Source organism: Mesocricetus auratus, unplaced genomic scaffold (genome assembly GCF_017639785.1).
Source record: "Mesocricetus auratus isolate SY011 unplaced genomic scaffold, BCM_Maur_2.0 Super-Scaffold_100004, whole genome shotgun sequence".
Lineage (NCBI taxonomy): Eukaryota > Metazoa > Chordata > Mammalia > Rodentia > Cricetidae > Mesocricetus > Mesocricetus auratus.
Window position 1 is genome coordinate 63993352 of NW_024429189.1, and position 18217 is coordinate 64011568.

The window sequence follows — 18217 nt, forward strand, 5'->3', positions numbered from 1 at the left end:
CTACCTCTTTCAAATACCAGCTCCAGGCTTCTAAACCATTAAGCCCCCTTCTTGATCCCAAACAAAATACTGTCAGAGACAATGGATGCAGGACAGTGATGATTCTGAAGATAGAGTCCTCCCCAGCAGAATGCATCTCGCCTGCTGGCGGGAGATGGATTCGCTGCCCTCCCTGCAGACAAGCAGGCACACACACACACAGAGCCCTGGGAAGTCCACATTTACTGTACTGCGTGCCGACTGCCTTGAAGAAACTGTAGCTAACCACCTTATTAGTATTCTTGCCTCCACTGTGTCTCACTTGCAGCATCAGAGCGCTGAGCAAAATGCAGTAGAGCAGGGACAGACACGGCTTTGGCAATCATCTCAATGCAGGCTGCCGAGTGTTGGGGGTGGGGGCATGCAGCGCATCAAGATTAATAACCTTGCCATAATCCGGGGCACCGTGCAAGCAGACACCTCTGCTGATTGACTCGCTCCTGGCTTGATACATCTGCCTGGGGGAGAGGAATCCGGAATCTAGTTCTCACCCCCACCCCCCTGATTTTGGATGTTCTTTTGATTCTCTACAGACCTGGGAAGGTAACCGCAAGCCATACCATCTGCAGCTCACAGCACCTCTTGGAGGTTACTACTGACAGTTTTCATTACATTCTGTGAGTGCTTATGTGTTTGTATGTGTTCCTGAGTGTGGGTGCCTGCTTTCTCGTGAAAGAGATTGTGTGAGTGTCCTCTCTCTCTCTCTCTCTCTCTCTCTCTCTCTCTCTCTCTCTCTCTCTCTCTCTCTCTCTCTCTCTCTCTCTCTCTCTCTCTCTCTCTGTGTGTGTGTGTGTGTATTTGTGACAACCAAAGCAGGTATAACATACAAGACGAGAACTCAACAGCGTGAAAATAATCTCCAGGCACTGGGGCTCCCAATCTGTAGTCCCCACTTCACACCGCCCCTTCTCTGCCCCACTCCCCCGGCTCCTTTCGCCTTTGCTGAGTTTTTGGGTTACTTTTTGGCGGAATCTCTTGGACACGTTCTTGCCGTTGCTGGAGGATCAAATAAATGGAACCTTTGAAAGTTGATTATTTTTTTCTTATGTGACAAACACGCACACACACAGAGGGAGAGAAGAGCACAGGAAATTAGAGTGGTGTATGACCAGCTAGAGGATTTAAAATTTTCCTTGGTGAACTTTGAGGATCCACTGAGAAGGTAAGTCACCAGACTACTTAGCTCTGGTACCTTGTTTTCTTACAATGTTTGTGTTTTCTGGGTTGTTTTCAAGATTCCATATGCAGTTCATAAGCGCGCACTTTCAGATTGTAATGCAGAGAGGAACCAGTGTGTGGCATTTGGGGTTATTCTCATGCCAAGGAGGTTATTTCCATTTCTATTTGTATGATCAGCCCCACACACACCATTTTATATGCCTGTTCCTAGTACTTTCGTGGTGAATTCTGAATATCTGAAATCTGCAAATTAGTGATAAAAATAAAAATTCCAGCTTCGGTTGAAATAAACCTCTAAAATCCAGGGGCAAATCGTTCAGGCTAGCTGCTGCCAGAAGCACTGAGACAGACGCAAAACTGAACCAAGTCAGAGACTGGCATGGGATGACAGTGGGGTGTAATCCAGACTTTTATGATAACTTAAAAGTAGCCCCCCGCAGATCTTTTCTTTCAAGAACAGTTATATCTGCTCTGAGGAGTAGTGGCTCTTCTCAACAGCTTTTACCAGGATAGGAGCAAATGAGAACAAAGTGGGAATTGTTTGTGTTTTTAGCCTCACTTTTGGACTGACTCTATTCCTATTGCATCTCATTAACCCTTTTAGACACAGTTTTCCCTCCTTAAAACTAGTGGTGTCTGTTATTTTGGAACATTTTCTCACGCAATGCAGTCCCTAAAGAAGGGAGTGTGGTTGCAAATTGCTCTTAATTGTGTATTCTTGGCTGTAAAAGAAAGCAGCATCAGAATTCATGTGACTTCAGTCAAACACCTTGCTGAACTCAGTCTCCTCGGTGGTCCCTGGTAGTTACCTGTTCCTTAAATCTTTGCCCCTCTTTTCCTTGAAACTGTAGTTCAGGTAACATTCCACCTTTTTTGATCTCCAGGAAGAAAAATACTATTTCACTGTAACGTCATCTGAATCCCTGTATTTGTGAATATATTTATGTCTGAATTGGCTCTTAGCTTCTACCATGTAGGGAAAGCAACCTGTAAATAGATATCCAAAATGATGAAATCCCCAAGTGAAAGCTCTAGAACATTAGTTTTTCTCAGGGAATGTCTACAGTGGTGTATCTGAAGTGGGGTGGTTCTATGGGCTGTGAGCCAACTCTAAGGACTGTTGTGATCATGTTCATGGCAGAGATGACAAGTGTGCTAACTAGGTAGAGGAGGGCACATATAGGTGATTCCTTCTAACTACTGATGACTATATTTAGCTGAAAGATGCTAATTGCAGCATACGAGATCTATTCAGACATGACTGATCTTGTCAAAGTACATCCAAGTTTGGAGATGTCAGGCCTCACACTCCATACACTGATATGTCTTCTTCTTTACTAGAAAGGGAGCTACCAAAAGAGCAGAGAAACAAAATGTAAAGATAAGGTTATCTAATGATTGCTGCACAGGAATGTTGGAGGAACTGAACTGCAGAGATAGATGTTCCCTGCCCCCAGCTGGCCCTGCGACTGACACTCCACACATTACCCTGATGGACAGACTGGAAAACTCTGATTTGCCCTCCTTGCTGGCTATTTTTAGCTGGTGTATTTTCCCTTAGATTTTTGCCATTGTTTCATTATCAAAAAGGAGCATTTATCTTTTCTTCCTTAATTTTTTTAAAGGGGCTGGAGCATAGTTGCAGTCATAAACAGAATTTCAATATTTTTAGAGGGGAGAATGGGGTAAGGATCACAAAACCTAAGGACAGGGATAAGCACATATATAGGAAACACAAAGTTTAAGACTAAAAGGATAAGGAAACTCTAGATAACAGGAGGTCACAGCAGGCCATCAGAGGCCTCCCAGACTCTGTGAAGATAGTGATTATTCTTTTCCTTTCAACTGCTCACTCAGCTGAAGCTTCTGATAACTGGTAATAAGAAGACAGGTCATATATTTGATATTACAATTGTTTAGAATAAAGAGAAGCCCTTCCTAAATGCAGGTTTTGAAAGTTGGCAAACTAGTGTCTGTTTTCTTAAAGACTGTCTAACTCTAACTGCCTCCTACCCATTCAGGTTTTCATGTGGTATGAATGTATATTTAGACTGGTGGTGTTTGGAAATTAATTGTATAGATTAATTCTATATGAAAACAAAAGGATACTATTTTATGTTTTCTTTCAGATTTAATAACTGTAGTGGAAGAATCTTCTAGTAGTTGCAACACTTTCATTATCAGTTATTTTAGGTTACTAATAGCAGCAGAGTACCAGCCAACCTAGCTGGTTCTGATTCCAGCTTGTACAGTGTGTAAAGCAAAGCATTTCATCCCAAGGGCTCCAGATGCTGTTTGTGCATCTGCAAATTTGCATCACTATGTTTAGCTCAGGTATAGCAATATCAAACAGCTTTTGCTCAGACTTGACTCCAGGGTCCATGGAAGACCTTTTTTTTTTTTTGAGAGTGTTTTGAGGTTTAACAGGCTTAGTTTTCTTGCTTAGTGAATTCAAAAGCAAAAAAGCAAGGAAAGAGTAGGTGTGGGAACTTCCATTTCAGCAGGGGTCGTATGCCAGGGTAGCCAATGAAGAAAATGATGTCCCTTCAAAGAAATAGATTCAAGGTTATTTTTAAAGAATGAATTGATAAAGGGATGCTTTGAATCTATTGAGGAGAATAAGGGAACTTCCATTTCCTCCTCTTGTTAGTTCCAGTCAGTGGGAAGGCCTATCTCTGACTCTTTGCTCAACTCAGCCAACCAGACCCAACATTCTCTAGTGTGTTTTTATGCTTTTAATACCCAAGACACTTAACACATGAATAGTTCCTTAACTCTCAGAAAGACAGAGCTGGCATCTGGAAAATTAGCTATAGAGGTCCTTTAAAGGAATCCAGGAAGATTGTCCAGTTAATTCAAGAAGAGAAAGAACTCTTAGCTATCTGACCCTGGTGGTGAAGACTAGCCAGGCATCCTGAACTTGAAGTTTTGATTGCTGAGTCATTACTACAGCTTAGAGATTCTTAATATCTTAGGCTGATGCAAGCAATGGTAGGGGGAATAGGTTCAGAGCTTCAACCTACAGAAGGAAATGCAAAATCTTGGGTCTTGGGATTAAATAAGTATTCTGCAGTAAACAGATATATTATGTGCCCTCCCTATTCTCTACTACTTAAAACATTTTCTGGGACCTCCTTTATTATAAAATATAAGATGACTGTTATGTAAATTGGATAAGGAGTTTGAAGTTTGCAATAGGCTACATAAAACCATTCACTTATCAGTATTGCATTTGGGACCACATAGATGGAGGATTGGGTTACAACTAAACTCTGGGTTGAGAACACAAGATATCAGTCAGGCATGAATAGTGCTGTTTGTTGCCTTGTATGATCCTCTAACATGAATTGGAAATAAAGTATATTTGTCTGATTCAATTTTAAATGAATCAGACCCCCTTTTCGTAATTGCCTGGTAATTCTAAATTTGTGTGTGCATGTGTGTGTTTGTGAGTGTACACAGGTATGTGTACTTTTATATGTGTATGTGTACATGTGTATACACGCATGTATAAATTTTTAAGTGATTGGTCAGGTTATAGGTGTCATAACACTAGAGTCATGAAAAAAACTGTGTCATGATCATTGGTACTGGATTTCCAGAAATGACTGTAAAATGAAGGAAGAAAGAAAGAAAGGAGGAAGGGAATGAGTGAGAGAGTGATGGGAAAGAAAGGAGAAAGGAAGAAAGGAACGAAAAGCAAAGGAAGACACTGAAACATTCTAACTTTCTTGGCAAGGACACACAGGCTATTACTGAGTTTGTAAGCTTCAAAAATTCTAGTCCATAAAGAAACTATTCACTAGAATTTTCATTGCATTTAGAAACTGTATAAATAGTATATTTATCTATAATAATAGACAGGCCTTAGTAAGGAGAGGCATAATCACACTGAATTGAATTTATGTGACAGACTAGGATTACAAGGCAGTGATAAAGACAATGATAACATTAGCTTTGTAGTTGAACAGACTTGATATAGATCATCTCTCAGAGCCTCAGTTTTCTATTCTGTAAAACAGGAGCAGTTAGTTAATCATGAAGATTTCTGTGGTGAGTCTATAATCCAGTTAGTAAAACCTTTCATAGGAAATTAGATCTATGTTGGCAGCTTGCAAATATTCTTTCATCTGTCTTAATTTAGTTTAAGGAAGAGAGAGACCAACCTAATTCAGGATGTTTTTATCCTTATGCAGAGGGCTGAAGTGGAAAACAAAACTTGAAAGTTAGGTAAAACTGGAGAGATGAAGCTACATTTCTATGTTAGCTTGAAGGATTTACCAGACCTTCTCAGAGCAACCTAAGCACTTTCCAGATGTTGTACGTATGCTTACAATTTTCAAAATGATACCGAATGTAAGTAGAATCATGTGCATTCATCCATATGTGGTTGCAGAAACAATTCAAATGTCAGCAAGTAGTGTTAAAATTGCTCTTTATCTACTGTCTCCTTTTGTTCACAGACAATGAAAGGATATCTATTTATTAGGTAGCTAGCTGGCAGGTACTGCCACAGTGGCCAAGGCTGTAGGAAGTACGGAAGGCCTCTCTTCATTTCTCTTTGCTGCAATTTCAGAATTTGGATGTGACAAGCTGCAGTCGCAGGACTGCTTCTTAGAATTTTGACTCGATAGTTAAACAGAATTAAGATTCCTCTTCTAGCATCTGACCCATATGGAGCTGTGTCATTGTGTACGACCTTTATTTAGTTCAAGAACATATTGCTAAAGATGTAAAAAGCCTTGTTCCTATTAATGTAGCTAGCTGAGCTGTCAGCGATGAGGCCAATTCTGCTTTGCAAACTCTGCACGGCTGGTACCACTTGACCCAGGTATTTCTGTTCTGCCTAGTCAGCCTTTCCCTGTACATGAAGAAAGCTGGGCTTTGCCCTTCAGAATGTGGACTCTTACTATCCAATAATGAATGAATTCTGTTTTATGATTTGCATGGAACAAAGACGGAATCCAAACTCCCAGCACTTAAAATTCCATTTTATATAATCCAGGTTTACAGCAGCAAAAGAGGGAGAAGGGATGTCAGTGATTCACAATAACACACACATCCTTGTACTGCAGATCTATGTGCCGCAATCTGGGGATGGAACTAAAGAAGTCCTCTCCATATCATATTGCACATTATATTGACAGCACACATTAAACTAATGCAGTAAGTTTTAGTTGTCACAAATAAGCAAGGGTTGTATTCTGTGTGGCAGACAGGTTAGGGTATTTATGTACTCTCTTAAAATATTAGTGAATTTGGGGCCTGGGGCAATGGATCAGGAGCTCAGAGCACTTGCTGATGTTGCAGAGGACCAGGTTTTGATTTCTAGCAGCAGTATGGTGGCTCACAATCATTTGTAACCCCTGTTCCAGAGGATTTGATGACCTCTTCTGATCTCCTCTGGCAGTAGGTATGCAGATGGTACACATACATACACAAAACACTAGCATACATAAAATAAAGAATAAAAAATTAATGGTCATCATCAATGCCAAACATTAAACACCAGCCATCTCCCCTACCTTCCGCTAGGCCAGGACTAGGCTGCCCAGGAGCTTGGGAACTGCTCCCACCAGTCACATGCTTCTGATGTCATCTACCTCATCTTGTGTCCTAATCCACACTGTACCTTCACAAACCTTTTACACCTCCTTATAATGGTTGGGACCAGGCCAATCCCTTTACCACTTACAATGAATGAAATAATGTCACCTATTTCACCAAGATGGCTTCCTGGCTGATAGAGCAGAAGGAGGGGTACTGACTATCCTTTCAGGCCCTAGCAAGAGCAGGAGAGTAAAATCACCTTCCTTTTCCTTTTCAGTGTACACCGAGGCCAACATCCTCTTGTTCTAAGGCCTGAGATGTTTCTCTCTCCCATAGCGCTGAAACCCTAGTACTGTGTTTGTGAACCATCTTACATGTGAGGGAAGTAAACCCCTGGCCCTTAAAAAAATGAAATTAATGTGCTACTTTTCTCAGTACATGAAGCAAAAATAGGTTAACTTTTTTACCTCAAATATGATCTCATATCAAAACTCATGCCTATTCTTCTACATCCATATCTGAGAATGATTTCTCTTTGATCCACTTAATACGTGGTATAGTACATCATTAGTATTATATTTTTCATGGTGCTTTGAAGAGTTTGGAGCTTTCCAGGTATCTGCTTCTTTTATGATTGCCCAAATCTTATTGGAATGTGACATCAGGTGGGGTATTATACTTTATATGAAAGTTTGGAGGCATTGGTAGAATGTACATTATGGGCATATCACTATGTGTACCCATTTTTAGTGATATAACTTTGGGTAGGTTAATTTTATATCTGCATTTTAATATCTTCACTTGTGAAACTGCTGTAAAATGGCTAGTATTATGAAATACTGAGAACAGAGATTTGAATGGGATTCATGTTCATTAAAAATGATTTCATTATGCTTCTAATGACCACTATTTACTTATAATCATCACTAATAGCAATTATGATATCTTTTAATTTTAGTTTATATAGCTATTTTTGTTTGCTGAAGGTATTAAAACAGCTATATGATATGAATGAACAAAATACTAAGTGTTTGTTTCTGTCTGACACACAGATACAAAAGGTATGAAGAAAGTGTGATATTATAATGCAACTCCCAGATTGGCTATAAAAAGGAGGAAAAGAAAATCCTATTTTAGAAGCTTCTGCATGTGGGAATATGTGTGCTCCTATGTGTATGGATGGATAAGCATGTGTATATGACTGCATGTGGGGGTCAGAACAGCCTTGAGTCTCATTCCTTAGGTGCAGTTTACCTTTTCTTGAGGCATAGCCTTTCACTGTCCTGGAACTCACCAAGTTGACTAGACTGGCTGGCCAGCAAGCCTCAGCGCCACTCCTTTTTGCCTCCCCTGCAGTGGCATCACATATGAGCACCACTATGCCTGGTAATTTTTAGGTGGGATTTTGAGAATGAGTTCCCAACTTTCTGCCTTGCAAGGCAAACACTTTTTCCTACCGACTGAGCCATCTTCTTATGTGGAGGGTGAAGGGGTTTTCTAGCTAAGAGAACAGATAGCAAGCTTCCTTTGATTTACTTGCGGCAAAGAAAAAAAATGAAAATTTCAGTTTTAATCTCTCATCCCTGAACAAAATTTGTCTAGATTTTAGATATAATGAAATATTGTTACATTTTTATGCCATTGTTTTAGTTATACCTTTATATTTATGTATGTGAGAAACAAGCTAGCTTTTTTGGTTTTTGTTTTGTTTGTTTGTTTGTTTTGAAACAGGGTTTCTCTGTTGCTTTGGAGGCTGTCCTGGAACTAGCTCTTGTAGATCAGGCTGGTCTCAAACTTACAGAGATCCAATTGTTTATGTCCCCTGAATACTGGAATTAAAGGCATGAGTTACAAACATTCCACACAAGCTAGCTTTTTAATGTTTGGTAGTAAATTAGTCAGTGATGACAGGTTTCAGTTCTTTACACATGACTTTTTACCTATACATGTGTGTTTTATGTGTCAGATCACAGAAGTAAGGATGGAGTAGACACATAATATTCAAGACATATTTGTCAACAATTGCTGAAACCAAACCTGTGACCATTGTAAGTCTAGTATTCCTTCAAAATAGAAGATAAGCTTAAGTAAAACAGATTTTCTACACATACAAGATAATGTATGAATAAAACAGTAAAAAATATGAAGGAAAACATTTTGAATAGTTATTCTAATAAAGTAAAATCTTTTGCTGCAAACCTTGTAGCAAGGAAATGGATTTTTTTATTTTTGCCTGGTATAGAAATTATGTGTCATGATCATAAGCAATCTGGAATACTGATTTACAGGAGGGAACCCAGCACTTACTTAAAGGGAAGCCATTTTTACATAGTCTCAGTAGAATCTTTCATCTACCAAGGAATATGAGCTATTGAGAAGTTTTAAACATCTTAGTAGTAAATCAGTTTTGACCATAGTATTGAAAAGAACATATGATAGTAGGTTTTAAATATCAGCAGCTCCACCTGGCTTCCAGAACTTTCCTGAAATAGGATTTGTCCACGGAGTTATTCATGTTTTCTTCTGATTGATGCTCTTCCTCCCTCATTTTCTTTCCTTGTCTTTGTCTTCTTGTTCCTCCTTGCCTCTTTCTTCTGTATATCTTGGGAACTCCAAGTTTGAGTTTCATTTCTACCATCTCTGTCAGCATACTTACAGACCCTCCTACTCCCACAATGCTCTGTAAAAAGTAACTCTGTTTCATCTACTTTGTGTATTATTTTGAGATTCATCATACAGGCAAATATATCTTTGAAAATAATCAATAAACAAACCTAATTCTTGCATATGAATTTTATAACTAGGCCATAAATCTTGGTTGAGATCATTTTACATCAGCAAGTCAAAATTTTGAATGAATATACTATATGGGAATATTCTATGTTTCTAATTCTATGATCCCTTTGTTGGTACTGTCTACTCTGTATTTGTTTGTTGAACACATTATATGGTTTACCACTCTGTGTAATCTAATTATCATGTAGAACACACAAAGATTTAAGCAATGTGAGTTTCCCCTGAAATACATTGCCTTACTGTTGCCATTACATTCATAAAGAAGTTGACAGGGTAACCAAAGTAGCACAGAGTATTCCAGGAGCAAAACTGAGGCATTCTTACTTGGATTCGTTTCAATGCAGAAGGGCAGCTTGGTGTTGATACTAAATTGACAATTGTATAGTGAATAAAAATGAAGAAATGGTTTAAGAACACGTAGAGAGTTTTAGGGGAAAAAAGAGCCCTGAAAATATACTCAGTGAACCTGTCTCAATGCTCTGATGCTACAAATGCACTAAGCCCCACAATCATGCAAAGAGGGACATCTTTATTCTGGAGATGCTAACAGGGAAACCAAGATTCATTCAGCTTGTGATTTTCCAAAAAAAAAATAGATCATTATGAGCTGTGCAGACATCTGTGTTATTGCATCTGGCTACACAGTCCAGGTGCCCCAACTCAAATGAGGCTTCAGTTAGCCTGAAACAAAGTTTCTCCTTGTATTTTCTTTTACATTCACCTATGCTTTTATGTACATTTCCCCCCTGCATTGCTGGAATCTTTTGATTCAAAACTTCCTTTTTCTTATTTATTGTTGTAAAATGTGAGGTTAGAAATCAAGATATGCACAAACACCCATCTGGTTTCTTTAGCTTCTCTTCCTATTTACAATTTGGCTATGACTTTCTTTTGTTTCTGGAAAAGGTTCCAGTACCTTGAACTGATAGTAGTTTTTTAACTGTTCTGATGTCATGTTCTGGAGAAATCATATTTAAACATCTATAGCTTAGAACAGAGTAATGCTTTACCAAAGCCCAGAGAGCTGACTGACTGAAGGTTAGCTCTTAATCTTTCCATCAGCTTGACACTTAGGCTTGAGTTTCAAGAGATGCAAGAAGCACTTTCTCTGCATCAGGGAAATGCAAGTTTCTCTTTCTCTCAAACTAGAACTTCGACAATTCAAGAATGAGTAATTTACAAACATGTTAGTTTTCTTCATAGGGTGACCTGGCATTTAAGTTAGGGTCTTGATTTAAGGTCATCTGCCAGGAAAAACAGCAGCAAAGCTATCAGAAGACAGTATATTCGAATTCAAATTGTACCATATTACATTCTTGAAGAAGTGCAAGAGGTTTTTCTTTTCTTTTTTTCTACCACCAAATTAACTACTGAAAATTATCTGAAATCACTGCTGTCAATGATAGAGGACATGCTGATTCTGAGGTTCAGAAACAGGAAAAGTAACGAGTTAATGTCTTCCTGTGTCTATGCCAGCGACTGATTCCAGGAAGACTTTCCAATCGCGATTTCAATCATCCTGGTAATGGTTGGCAAATTTGTCATCCAGAATCAGAAGAAAGCTTTCTCTACCTTAGACATTTTCCCCATGTCCCATACTCTTCTTGTCTGTCATACTTACTCAGAGGTTTCTCTTTATTCCTGGCTACCAGCTTCCCATACACTTTCAGCTATCTGCTCAGCTTCAACTTTCCAACATCAACCTTTCTCATGTAGAAGTATCATGAACCCTTTCCCAGGCTTTGTGCACTGTAGTCTTTTACCTGTGCACTCCTCGTTTTAAGCAGTCTGGAACTTCGCACTGATAGCATCGAATTGGCTCACTGCACCCCACAAAGTTGGCTCCTCAGCTTCTTGAGTGGGATTGTGACTGATTTTGTCTCAAGATTGCCAAGTCTTTCCAGTCTGCAGACCCACGTCAAGCATTTGACAGCTGTCTCAATTTGCTGTTGTTAGAGGTAAACATTCTTCAGAAGGAGTGTTGTTTTATCTGCCAAATCAGAATCACAACAACTGGCATGTATTCTGTGATTTTCATTTGTCTATAACTTCATATTCATTTCCAAAACTTATAATTTCTGGAAAAAATAGAAAATGCATATTTTAAAAACATTGAAAAGTAGAGAGGTTAAATGGATATAAAAGTCTTGGAGCATACATCTGGATAAACTAATACCTGCATTGAAAATACCTTTAAAATGTTCTTTCCTAGGTCATTTAAATTATTTAACACCTACCTTCTTAAAGAAATGTGTGTATTTGTGTGTGTGTATATATATATACTTAGATATGTCTTTAAAAGCTGAATAAAGTTAAAGTTCTATGCAAATGACAATTTTGTTATGTTTTATTCTAAAATTATTTATGGAAATATGCTACTTAATATTTATGTAGCCCAGTAAAACAAACAGCTGATTAAGGGGCAATCATTTCCCAGTTTTAAAGCACAAATATTATGGATGATTATGAAATAGAGATCAAGAAACAGATGTGTGCATCAGCCTTGCTTTTGTGTCTGGTGAGATATAGTAGAACCTGGCTAAATTGCACTAATGAGTTGGAGACCCATCACAAATCATCACATTTGCCCAATTAATGGAGGAGCAAGATAGAGAAAAACGAATATTAAGCAAGGCAGCTGATATAAAGGGAAGAAAAAAATCTTCAAATAAACCTAAAAAACATGAGCCATGCACACACACAAATATATATGTATCTGAATGTACATATGCAAACATGCAGTTGAGTCAAATTTTATTACATACTGCGAGGGTTCTACCCTCACAAGCACATCAATAGGTACTGTCCCTTGGGATCCTATCAGTTGTAGTGCTCTCAGAAATTGCTCTGTACATATTCTCAGGAAGCATTATTCCTACCTCCCATGATCACACACACACACATAATTTAAAAGGTAGTTTACAATTTTTGCTTTCTTGTCTTCCTTTCTATTGTTATTAGACTTTGGTTGGAAGGTCAACACAACATCATTTTGTCACTTTGTTCCATCATTTCAAGATGCCCTTGCATTTTACTTTGAATCTATATAGTTAATTTCTTAACTTGAAAGCAGATTATCACTCTGTAACTGCAGACTTCTTGGCAAGGATATCACATCTGAGCTGTCTTCTAGCTCTGTCCTCTGTTGGGTTCTATTTGAAAATCTTTTAGTATATCTGCTAATTGTCTTGTATTGTGCTGTCTAGCAAGGATATCACATCTGAGCTGTCTTCTAGCTCTGTCCTCTGTTGGGTTCTATTTGAAAATCTTTTGGTATATCTGCTAATTGTCTTGTATTGTGCTGTCTACCTCCTCAGAATGTAAGATAAAAAAGAACAGGGGTCATATCTCTTCAATATTTAGTTAGTCTTCGCTATGTAATAGATTTACTGTGTATATATTTTTAATTGTTCAATATGTTATGCTGATCTGAAGATAAATAAGAAATTGAGTCTTTACATCTTGTATATATGAAATACAGCATATGTTAAATGCTATTTATAGAAGTCTGTTCATTGTTTCTTCATCTAGTTCTTCTGTGTCTCTGTGAAGGCTGTATAACAGTATCTTTACATTCCCATATCCAACACAATCTCTATCACAGTCACATGCAAAACTCAGTGGACTTTCCTCCTTAAAAATGTCATGAATGAATGAAACCAGTCTTAGATACATGGGAAATGGAAAATGCCACATTCCTCAAAAATGAAGAGGCAGTATAGTCTTCAAAGGAGGATGAAGGAGAACTGTTGAAAGACTTGTAGACAGGAAGTATGGACTGGGCGTTTTATTTAGACTCCCTTTCCCCAATGAATCCACACAGAGAATTCTACACCATGGGTGAGTGCATGTGATGGTTGTATGTGTGTGAGAAGCTAGACAGAAGAAAACTTTGTAAGACAGCATTGCAAACAACAAACGACAACATAATTTTAGTCATACAGCTAATTAATTCCAACCTTATCAATTGCACAAAGTTTGACCTCTTAGCACTTTCATAGCATTGAAAGAGATGAGTAAGATAGAGGATGCTGGAGTAAGATAGGGGTAGATTTGTTGTCAGATACTATCAAATCTAAGCTTTAATGAAGTCCATTGTCAGAGACTAAGCTGTGTTTTGTTTCAGCAGTGAACTGGACTTAGAAGCAGTATTTTCCCCTAGTGAAAAATTTGGAAAGGATTGAATATTTGGGATCAGAAGGATGAGATAAATTACCTGGAAAGACTTTCAGATGCCCAGTTACTTCTATCTGTTCCCACATCATCAGATTCGGGGATTTATCAGATTCATTGGGTTGTCAAAAAGAAGTCATTATAGGAAAGTTATTTGTAATTAGATCTTCCCCCCCTTTAAAGGCTGGGCCTTGAAACCCCATTTGAAAGATACTAATTCTTGGAAGTCTTAAATCATGAGCAGAGATTTCTATTCCACTTATGGGAAACACTGGTAGAGGTCATTTGGAGCTGGGCTATGATGTGCATGGAAAAATGATTTGAAGAAGTGGAATTTTATAGGCTGTGTCCCACTGGCTCAGCCTCAGAAGTAGAAGTTGGTGTTATAAAATAGGCTCTCCGTGATGATTATGGCCACATATAAGATTTCTGTACATCAGGCAGTGAAAGCTGGTGACTCATTTCTGTAAAAGATTTTCTGCTTTTTTAAACCAAGTTCTGAGATGTTATTGCTACTATGGGACTTTGACGAGTTGAATTTCTTTACCCAAGCTGCTTTTCCATGGATGGGTGTACCTCTTTATGAAAAAGTTCTGAAAATTTAAGATTGAAATTAGTTGCATAAGAACTAAAATGATAAGAATACATCCTTTGACGGGAGTGGGACTTCTTAAAAACGGGACTAAATTTGTGGCTAGTAGAGCCAGGTAGAGCCAGGGTCTGGCATTGATTATGAAGGAATGGAAAATGAAATTTGTGGGGGCCTCTTACCTCTTCAGCAATTTTCTTCTCTGGTTCTTTTTGGTTTGACAGCAAATTCCAGTTTTGTTCTGAATTTTATCAACGGAGTAGGCAAAGTAGAGAGGCTAAACGAATTGTAATAAAAAGAGATATACCACATGGCCCTGCCACTCTTGACATCTTTAAAATGATAGATGTATCTCTCACACTGTTGCCATAGAAAAACATCTCATATACTTTCAAAAACCAAACACCGCCATATGTCCAAGGAATAATCTCATATTGGGTCAAATAGGTCTGTAAAATATCCCATACTATTTCTTTCTTTTACGAGGATATGTAAAGAATGGTATTTGAAGAATTCAGGAAATCTTGTATTAAACAGCCATTTTTAATTTGATGCAAGTCATTGTTTTCAAAATTTATTCAAGTATGGAACACTATTTTTATGGAACATCTGTTAACATTTAGCAAATTAATAGTGCCCCATGAAAGTCATGTGGAAACAGTGACTTATATAACAATTGTACTTTGAATGGGAGCATGCTTACTAGCTAATCCTCATGTGATTCATATGTGAGTACATAAACATGAAATGTTTCTTTATGATACAAGTGCCTGAGGGATATAAGCTTTAGGTTACCTAGGCATCTTCAATAAGGTGCACAAAGCAGGCTCTTGATTGTTTTAAGATAAACCATTGCTCAATCATATATTCACATTGAGAAACCAATCACTTATTATGCAGTTTGTGGTCAATTCACTTTCTTTTATAATGGAATATGTGACAATTTGTCCATGGTGACAGCATTTCCATAAATATAACTGTAGAAACATGTTGATATTGTTCCAATATACATGGTGCCTTATATGTACAACAAGCAGTACGAAATAATTTCATCTTAGACAAAATCAATTTTTTGCCATATAGCATTCCATCACTTTTAGTGATTGAGATTGTATTAAGATGCAGCATCAAAATGTGGTCCAAATAAACATCCAGGAACATAAACCTTGTGGATTTTTAATTTCCCGAGTCTTTCAGACATTGACTGCTTTTCTGGAGGACCAGGTAGGTAGTCTCTGTGTTCTTGAGGTTAGCTGAGATAATTCACTGGTTTATAAAATGCAGGATATCCATGAAATGTATTTAGATACTGCTTCTTTGCCTAACACCTCAGCCTCAAACAAAACAAAACAAACAAAGAGCAGGCAAGAATAGAAAGAGTATTCTTAGCTGAGCCAGCATGATATGAATGCTGCATTACCAGCTGCTCACTGAGCCGCAGCTGAGCAGATCTGCAGTCTTCAAGCTGCCCCACATTCTCCCTGTAATACTGACTGTATAAATTCCCTTGGGTACTGCTCAAGCAGGAAGTCCAACTTCCTCAGGTTGAACGATCTTTCCAATCTCCATGGGATGAGAACTACCAGGACACAAATGCACACATGGTAGGAATGTCTTTAGGACCATTATAATAATAATTAATTTTTTGTCTGGTTGTTTGTTTGAGACAGGGTTTCTCTGTATAACTGGCCTGACTGTGCTGGAACTTGCTCTTGTAGACCAGGCTAGCCTTGAACTCACAGAGATCCACCTGTGTCTGCCTCCTGAGATCTGGGATTAAAGTGTATGCCACCACTTCCCGGCATGAATGCGTCGAGTCTTTTCCAGTGCAATACAAAACTAGGGGATTAAGCAGCCTGGTGAACATTATTTCATAGTCAAACGGTGAGGTTGAGGAAAGAAAGGCAGTTGTACTAAAGGCTTTAACAGACATCATCACACTCAAGATCAAAGGCTGCCCTACAAAAATGGACGATAGGAGTCAGTGAAGAAGAGTTTTAAAATCTCACTGATTTCTTTGAAAATAAAATTCTTAGAGAAGTCTGTCAAACAGACTTCCATGCCTTTGTGTGTTTCCTCTACTTGCACCAGTGGTGGAAGCTCTACATCTTCAGGTAAGAGAATGCCAACATCTGGGGTTATTTGTTCTAGAAAAATTTGCTAGAACAATGTTTTGTGAGTGTCAGAGTACATACAGAGAAGTCTAAGGATCAGAGGAGAGCCCAGAGGATGCACACTTACAGGATGAATGCAAGGACAGCTGCAGGTTGTTATTGAGTAACCATGGTGAACCTGTGTTCACACATGCAGCTGTCTTTTATAGGCTATCCATTAACCAGTTACTTAGAAATTCAATTACAAGGGCAACACATGGAACTGATCTGCTTTTAACTGAGAATATAAACATGTAGATTTATAGGTTAGTAAGAGTGACTTCCAAAAAATAACAACTATGGAAGCCAGATTTAGAATTCATGTTACTTTTCTTCTTTCAGAATCACTGGTATTAATTTAAACCTATCATGACAATTGCAGAGAAATCAAGAGTGGCAGCATTTGCCTGAAATTATTGAGGGAAAAAGTTAAGATTAAAGATTACAAATGCTTAAGGATAGTATTTTTCTCCTAAAATTTGCACTGTAGGTTATCAAATATTACCCAAATATAGGCTTCATAATTAAATAATTTTGTAAGCATAACATTAAATAATTCCAGGACACAACTTTCCAAATATACTACATTCATGAACATTTTCTTTCCACCTTTATTACTCTCTATCCATTTACCTTATTTCCTACATTTGAGATGCTGTGGCATTATTTGGCGATATCAGTATACGTATTGGGGTACAAAGATTTGAACACACAATGTGGCCATTTGGAGAATCTTCTATATAATATCCTCTGAAACAACTGAGAGCTCCCTCTTCTTTCTGATGAAATATCCAGGTATCAGAAGTTGAGGAGCCTCATGAATACTAAGGTGTTTTGCAGGATAACATGCAGATCATAGGCTTTTATTATTTTTTCCTCCTCCATCACAGAGACTAAAAAGATCTCGGTACTGAATTTACTTTCATTATTTTGGATTTAGATTGTAATGAAGCAAACCGATTTAATTTTAAACCTCATCTATAACATTGGCCTTGGGGATAGCATCTTACAGGATATTAGAGACGGGAGCATCTGCTTGTGTGTGTGTGCTTGGGTGGAGACAGGATTAGCACGTGTGTGTGTGTGTGTGTGTGTGTGTGTTTCACTCAGTTTTTCTATTAATTTATCTTTATTTCATTGTCCACTTCTTAAAATATTCTTAAATATTATGGAATGGCTCCTAAGCCATGGAATTTGATGTTACAGTACTATTTCACTAATTAAAAACCAGGCTATTTCAGATGGTGCTACAACTCTATGATGGCAGCACTCCCTGTTATATTGTCATTCCTTTTCTAAGAAAAAGATTGGGACTTCTGTGTTGAACAGAATGACATATAACTAGTCAGCTCCAGCCATTTCTTTCTCTGAGCTTAAACCTCTGGAGAAGGTGGGACTGTAGGTATGTACTACCATGCCCCGTTAGAAAAACACTACTTTAAGTCTTCCATGGCAGAGCTATCAAGTTCTGCTCTGACTCACTCTTAATTATTTGTAATCAGATTCTTACCACAGTGATAATGAGAGTCAAGATTTTTTTGTCAATTTGACACAAATCTATGCATTTCTTGGAAGAGGGAATCTTAACTGAGAAACATTTTCCTCAAGGCTGGCCTGTAGTGAAGTTCTCAAGGCATTTTCTGGATTAACAGTTGATATGGGTAAGCTTAGGCATCTGTGTGCCTTGTCACTCCTGGGCAGTTGGTTCTGAGATGTATAAGAGAGCAAACTAAGCAAA

At 38.1% G+C, this 18217-nt stretch overlaps 1 protein-coding gene across 3 annotated transcripts in view; it reads left to right on the top strand.

Moving 5' to 3' along the window:
- The first annotated feature begins 211 nt into the window (after positions 1-211).
- The window catches only part of Lrrc4c (leucine rich repeat containing 4C), a 1312130-nt gene continuing 1294124 nt past the window's right edge, over positions 212-18217 (top strand). For 2 of the 3 annotated variants that reach the window (XM_040745913.1, XM_013122444.3), the window contains exon 1: positions 213-1201. The gene's annotated coding sequence lies outside the window, so the exon portion shown is untranslated. Of the gene's footprint in view, positions 1202-18217 lie in introns of all 3 variants that reach the window. The other variant, XM_040745912.1, reaches the window with a different exon arrangement.